Source organism: Aplysia californica, unplaced genomic scaffold, assembly GCF_000002075.1.
Source record: "Aplysia californica isolate F4 #8 unplaced genomic scaffold, AplCal3.0 scaffold00137, whole genome shotgun sequence".
Lineage (NCBI taxonomy): Eukaryota > Metazoa > Mollusca > Gastropoda > Aplysiida > Aplysiidae > Aplysia > Aplysia californica.
In genome coordinates, this window is record NW_004797407.1 from 885,021 (window position 1) to 893,084 (window position 8,064).

At 39.9% G+C, this 8,064-nt stretch overlaps 1 long non-coding RNA gene across 1 annotated transcript; it reads left to right on the forward strand.

Moving 5' to 3' along the window:
* The first annotated feature begins 148 nt into the window (after positions 1 to 148).
* LOC118477559 lies at positions 149 to 4,756 on the forward strand. Its single transcript, XR_004858467.1, has 3 exons — positions 149 to 290; positions 2,162 to 2,299; positions 4,352 to 4,756. It is a non-coding gene; the product is annotated as an uncharacterized LOC118477559 (long non-coding RNA).
* The last annotated feature ends 3,308 nt before the right edge of the window (positions 4,757 to 8,064 follow it).

Below are 8,064 nucleotides of genomic sequence, written 5' to 3' on the forward strand. Positions count from 1 at the left end.
TGTGTGTGTGTGTGTGTGTGTGTGTGTGTGTGTGTTTGTGTATGTACATGTGAGTGTACGTGTATGTCCATCTATGTGTACGCGCTTGTGTGTGTATGATTTTTTTTAAATTTACAATTTCAGGTTGTAAGCCAGTAGAGATTGTGTTCCTAGTGCAAAGGAGTACCGAGGTAACCAGATGGCAAGTGGAGGCACAAGGCAAGTTCATCAATGCTTTGGTGAACCAGTGGTACATTGGGGACAATAATGTCCGTGTGGCTGTGGTGCTTTATGATAGTGACGTCTATGAGGTGAGGGGCCAGGACCAGATTTTTGTTATTTAGTTATTTGTTTTTGTTTTTTTTGGTTTTTTGTGTTTTGTTTTTGTTTTTAAGAATGTTCTTTCCATGCTTATTCCTAGCAGATTGTCGCAATCTGATTGGTATAAAAATGTATGTATGTACGTACATCTCATAAAACACAATACGCAATAAACAACACACGACACACAACTCAAAATACACAATAAACAGCATACGACACACAAGACACAATGAGCAGTATACAACACATAGAACATAATAATACGCAATATACAACAAACATCTCACAATACACAATATGCATCAAACACCACACAATATGCAACACACGACGCACTATACACAATGTACTATACACGACACACATTTTTTTATACACAATGTACTTCACCCAATGCACAAAGGGCACCACACTAAATGCGACTTCAACACACAACTGTGCACAACACACAACAGTGAGCACAGAATACACAAAACGCAACATGCAGTACACAACACGTCGGTGTACACAATTTCCCAGAAAATCGGTGTTATTTTTGTACTATACATGACACACTCGTCTACACACAATGCACGTATACACCTGTACAGTTCACCTGTCTACACACAGTACACCTGACTACGCACAGTACACCTGTCTACACACAGTACACCTGACTACGCACAGTACACCTGTCTACACTAATTACACCTGTCTACACTAATTACAGCTGTCTACACACAGTACACATGTCTACACACAGTACACCAGTCTACAAACAGCACAACTTACTACATACAGTACACCTGCCTATTAACGGTACATCTGTCTACATACGTATAACTGTCTATATACAGTACACCTGACTACCTACAGTACACCTGACTACGCACAGTACACCTGTCTACACACAGTACACCTGACTATATACAGTACACCTGACTATATACAGTACACCTGCCAAAACACTGTACACCTGACTACATACAGTACACCTGACTACGCACCGTACACCTATCTACATACAGTACATCTGCCTAAAGTACTATACACAGTACACATGACTACGCACAATACACCTGTCTACACACTGTACACCAGTCTACACACAGCACAACTGACTACATACAGTACACCTGCCTATTCACGGTACATCTGTCTACATACAGTACAACTGTCTATATACAGTACACCTGACTACCTACAGTACACCTGACTACCTACAGTACACCTGACTACATACAGTACACCTGTCTACATACAGTACACCTGAATATATACAGTACACCTGCCAAAACACTGTACACCTGACTACCTACAGTACATCTGACTACATACAGTACACCTGACTATATACAGTACACTTGACTATATACAGTACACCTGCCAAAACACTGTACACCTGACTATATACAGTACACCTGACTATATACAGTACACCTGCCAAAACACTGTACACCTGACTACATACAGTACACCTGACTACATATAGTACATCTGACGACACGGTACATCTGACAACATACAGTACGCCTGACTACATACAGTACACCTGTATATATACAGTACACATGACTACATATAGTACATCTAACGACACGGTACATCTGACTACACACAGCACATTTGACTACACACATGTGTACACACAACGCACAATATACTATGCACCTATGTACACACAACAGAGAACAAGCCTGTGAACATACAACACACCTATGTTTACACAGCTTAGAACAAGCCTGTGAACACACAACATACCTATGTTTACACAGCTTAGAACAAGCATGTGAACACACAACACACCTATGTTTACACAGCTTAGAACAAGCCTGTGAACACACAACATACACAACACATTTGTATGCAATCTCCGCAGGAAATCCATCTGACAGATTTCAGAAATAACCGACACGGTCTGAAAAACAAAATTTCTCACGTCACTAGAGATGTGCACACATCGGGTCACCAGAATCTAGCTAAGGCCTTGGACTTCACCAGACAGCATTCTTTCCGGGTATGGCGAGAAACACTTCATCGTTACCATCATTGTCACGATAATCACCATCATCATCATCATCATAGTCGGCATTATCTACTTCATCATCTTCATCATCAGCAGCAGCAGCAGCAGTACCACCAGTAGCAGCGGTTGGGTGCTTGGCCGTAGCATGCAGAAGACCCCAGCTCAATTCCTGGGAGGGGAGAATTTTTATTGAGTATTTTCTATCAGTCTTGCTGGGCTGTTGTATCCTTGTATCCCTCGCAGCATGGGTGGCTCATGACGGACAGTGTCAAAGCAAGCCTTCTAAATAATCTTATCTGTGTTGATCTGGTGGTAAACAAAAATCACTCACAGGTTATCATTTTGGACACTGAACAGTTTTTTTTTTGTTTCGTTTGTTTTGTTTTGTTTGCTTGTTTGTTTGTGTGTTTGTTTGTTTTTATGGGTACTGGGGTGAAAGGGGGGGGGGGGGACAAGATGCCCAAAATACCGACCCAGAAACATGCCCCAGTGTTTTTCGAAATTTCCATTGGTGTGTTGGAGCGTGTAAAGGAGAGAGATGGTCAACACCTGGAGCATAAAATTTAAATAGCCAGCACTTTGCCTGAGGTCAATTAGCAACATCATTTAAAAAAAATAATAAACGTGTTTTTCACAGTTAGTGGTTATTTGAAATAGAAAAATATGGTTGATTTTGAAGAAGCTGCAACATTTGGTATTTCATTCAGTTTTGGTTGGCATTTTATTTTCAAATTTTATATTTTTCCAACATGTCAGTTGCATTTCTCTATTTTGGTCATAAGTGTTTTGGTCTCATAAGTGTGACTTCTGACGTCCCCCTGCTTGAATTCCATTTGTTCGAAGTTTTATTGGAACTGGTGGATAGAAATAGCTAGTGATTGCTCTTCAAATGAGTCATATTTTATTAGATTTCAGATGATCATCAATTGAATTGTTTCGAAAGGAGCTTATAATAATATTATTTTAAGCAATAAACCCTTGCTTCTGTCTTCAGTCTGCCCGGTCTGGAGTTGAGAGAATGGTATTCGCCATTACCTGAATTGTGTTGAAAGGAACTTGCGATGTTTTACACCAATGTGTGGCATCGTGGTGAAATCAAGTGCTCGTTAAAATAATAGAATCAAAGAAACTGGCCACAGAAATAAATTAAAAAGAAAAAAATCAAAGAAACTGGCATTTTCCCGTCTGTTCAGCAATTTTTGTTGAATCAGTTTTTGGCTCAACACATTTTATATCCTTTTAAAAACATGTCATATCTGTGGATTTTACTGAAAAACATGGATCAAAGAAATAAACAAAATGCAGATTTGCTGTTTCCGTAGACACTCAAACTTTGGAAGTTAGAAGTCACCAAACTTTGCCGCCATTTTTTCGCTAATTCTACATCTGACACCAAGCAACCCCCTCTTACTACATGCAATAACAAATCCCTCGACTTCTGTTTCAAATAGATCGGTATTTGTTCCTCAAAAACAAGACAAATGAACAAGCTGGAAGAGGATACCAATAACTGCATGTGCCCAATAAACTCTGACGAGCGCCTGATTCCACCATGTGGTGACCCAATTAATTGGTGGGTGGTTGGCGGGTGCTCTGGTGTGGTTTGCTTCTTCTTTCCTATCAAACATCTATCGTCCTTATCTCCCCTTCTTCTTTTTATGTTTGTTACTCTCTTGTAACACCTCTAATCTCCTGGCGCTCATATGACCTTATGCAGTTGCGAGCGCCGTAAAAACCTCTACTAACTACTACTAGTACAATTAATTTTGGTCGCTTTTAAGGACAAGAGGGCTATCCCAGATCTTGGGGTTTCCAGAAATCTTGACCCACACCAAAGTGGACATTCGCCTACCTATAGGAGAAGATTGGTTTTATTGGTGTGTATAATATTTGTTTGGTTATGGAGAAAACTCGCATTGTCTTTTATAGAAACTTAACCATTTAAGGGGCAAAAACTTTACCTTCGATTTTCTCAAAACAGCATTTATCGGGATAGCCCCCTTGTGCCTAAAAGTAAAAGCAACCAATTGTTTCTGTCGTCAGTTTGCCCGGCCTGGGGTAGAGAAAGTGGTGTTTGCCATTGCCCACGGCATCTCTCACAGTCACGCCGATGACAGAAAGAGAGCTGCCGACGCCCTCAAGGCCGACTGTGTCTCTGTCCTTGGTAAGATAGAATATATTCTGCTACATGTATACTCATGGATTTGTATTATAATAATTATTATACCGTTACACTGTACTAGACCTGTGCATTCCTAACTACAGCATACTAATCAGGTAATGTTGGAAGGCGGTGCCGGTCGGGATCACCCTGGCTGTGACGTGTTATTAAAATGTGTTTGCCCCACTGGGAAATACCTGTAGGTGGGTGGTACCATAGCGTGGTTAAAAATTCGTGAGGTAACCCATTGTCAAATATCTCCTTATATATTAACTATTGAACATAGATTCTCCAACTTTTGTACAATGACTTATATCAATTTATTGTCTTAACAGGTGAACATTTTTTCAAACTCCTGCACACTGTATTCTAGAAAATTCCTGAATAAATACTAATAAAAAATCCCAGTCGATGGTTTTTCACAGATTTTTAAGAGTTTGCAGCTCGTGCAGTATCGCTTTTAAAAGCAAATCTGTCAGGTTTTTTAAAATAATTGCAACATTATGCGTATTGAACGTATGTTTAGGGAACTTTTAGTGCAAAAAATGTGTTCACTATAAAATTAATTTCTTGAAAGAAGTTTTGTCACTAAAATGTGTCATTAACGAGCTGTGACGTAGGCTATATGCGTATGCAAAAGGTGTGCGAGACGCGGGAAGTGCTGCGAACAATCCCATTTTCCGCTTGATGGAGATTTATACAGTAAAATATAGATCTAGTATTTAATATACATTTATGAAGAAAAGTGTTTTAATCGAACCTTAGTTGTTGCGGAGAAATTTGATTAAGTTAAGACAAATTGATACAAACTGATATGCAAAGTATGGGTGGAGGTCATTCACCAGTTAGAGAGATATTTGAGGATAAGTTGCACCACGAATTCTTAACCGCTCTGTAGTGGGCGATCTGGAAATAATATGTTGGTTACCTATCACCCACAATTTGGCGATGCGGCAATGTTGGTGGGTGGTCGGGTTCACCTTGGCAGTGACGTGTTATTACTCATGCCACTCTTGGAATAACATTTAAGTTGGCGGTACTAGTATTATAGTGCAGTCAAAAATTCGTGGCGCAACTAATAAAACTTTTCTTCACAAATTTATATAAAATACTACAAATCTCTTTCACGCGGAAAATAGAATTGTTCACAGCACTTCCCCCTTCTCACACACATTTTGTATACGCTTACGGGTTACGTCATAGCTCACCAATAATACTTTTTAGTGGCAAAACTAGTTACAAGAAATGAATTTTATAGTGAAGACTTTTTTGCATTAAAAGTTCTCAAAATATGCGTCCAATATAGACAATCTCACGATTAGAAAAAAAATGACGGACTTGCTTTTAAAAGCTATATCGTCCCAGCTGTAAACCTTTTAAAATCAGTAGAAACCACAGACTAGAATTTTTTTAAAGTATTTGTCAAGAAATTTTCTAGAATACAGCTAACAGGTCTTTACTAAAATATTGATCTGTTAAGACAAATTGATACAAGTCACAGTGCAAAAGCTGGGCAGTTTATGTTCGATAGTTAAGGAGATATTTGACAATAAGTTGTGCCACGAATTTTTGACTGCACTATAGTGGGTGGTTTGGTAGTCTTGGTGGGCGGGTGGGATCTCCTGGGTAATGCCAGATGTTATATTATGCCCTGTTTGGAAATGCGTGCTCGAAGGTGTGTGTTGGTGGGGAGGTGGGGAGGTGGGGGTAGGAAAATTTTGATCTTAATGATGGCAAAAGTGGGCCCTGGCGATATTTAAAAAAATTTACGAGCATTGACTTTGATCGTGTATTCTGACGTTATTCTAGTTTTCTACAGATTTCATTATTTAACTCAATTTGGAGCCAAATGAAAGGCAAGGTGGGAGGGATATGTTAAAGCCTAAAAGTAGTTATGATTTTTTTTAACTCCTTGGAAAAGGCATATTATTATTCTTAACTATTGTTTTTTAAAACAGTTTGGGGAACGGTAGAAATTGTAAAATTTTCCAATGAAAATAGCTTTTCGCCATCTATTTTTAAAACTTTCCTTTTCAGTTCAATGACAGTGAGACTCTACGAAGCACACGCTGTGCAAAAGGTCCGATTGGTTTAAATGTACTTCTGTGTCATGTATCATCTATGAAGTATTGTTTGCCCAACAAGCTATGCCATGTTGCTGTGTAGAGCCTAGCCTACGGCAACGTTGGATTCCACAGTCCAGCGCCTAATTCATTATGTAGATCTAGGTCAAGACTAGGTTATGCTCTAGGTGTTGACCATCTATCTCCATACTCTCTCCAACACACCAATGACAATTTTGAAAAACACTGGGGTATGTATCCGAGTAGACATTTTGGACATCTGGGGGGGGGATACAACCGGGTCGGGGAGTGAAACTTCAGTAGAGATACAAATTATTTTAAAGCGTCAGTTGTTTTTTTTCGACTACTGATCAAAGTTACAACCATAACCTAGTCTTGACCTAGATCTACATAATGAATTAGGCCCTGGACTGTGGAATCCAACGTAACCGTAGGCTAGGCTCTACACAGCAACATGGCATAGCTTGCTCAGATGTCCAAAATGTCTACTCGGATACATGCCCCAGTGTTTTTCAAAATTTTCATTGGTGTGTTGGAGAGAGTATGGAGATAGATGGTCAACACCTAGAGCATAAACACATTTTGGTGACTGCGGCGCTCGCTCTCTTCGAGGCCGCTTTGCCCGGGAAGGAGGCCAATTTCCTTCTAGATTTGCCGAGATCCCAGTGACGGTCGCGTTTAATTAAACTTACAAAAAAATATAATTTTTTTTAAAAACCAACAAACCCCCCAAAAATTAACGGAGAGTTGCACATAAAAGCAAGCTGTCCGTACTGTATATCAGAAGAATAAAAATTCGATCCCCTCTCCGGTGTATTTTCTTAGAAATTTCCCAGCATTTCTCAGAATGGCATCAAAGAAACGAAAATGCTTCTCATTTGAAACCAAACTACTTTTGATTGAGAAATTCGATTACATTATACCTGTACATTACATGTACTTGTACAGCGCACGTTATTATCTCCACAAAAACCTCATATTTACTTTAAAAAAAGGAAAACTCAGATTCCATGAAATTGAGGGTCAGGTCTGACGACTTCGTTGAAACCGAGTTCCGCTGTATTTTGCTGTTGTTGTTGGGTGGTTTTTTTGTAAGTGTTTTACGGCGCTCGCAACTGCAAAAGGTCATATGAGTGCGCGGGACACGTCAAACATTTTCAATTGGTTGGGAATTTTGAATTTTGCCCAGTTGGCGGCCGAAGCCTACTCTTATCGATTTTGGACCACCAAGAGATCTATAACGAGCGCAACTTGCTCACGGGACCTCCGAGATTTTTTGCCCTTGTCCGAGAAGGCTAGGTTTAGATCTTACCTACAATAAGATCAGGGGTGTGGTTGAAAGACAGCAGTAAGACGGAGCCAAGGAGAAGCAGTAGAAAGGCTGCAGAAAGAGCCAGGAGCTCAGAGGAGGTGGCAAGGGGGGGGGGGTGAGGGGGTGGAGACAGAAAGTGGAGACGAAAGCAGACGACAGAACGTTGTTAGAGAGCAGGAAAGAAAGTGAGATGACAAAA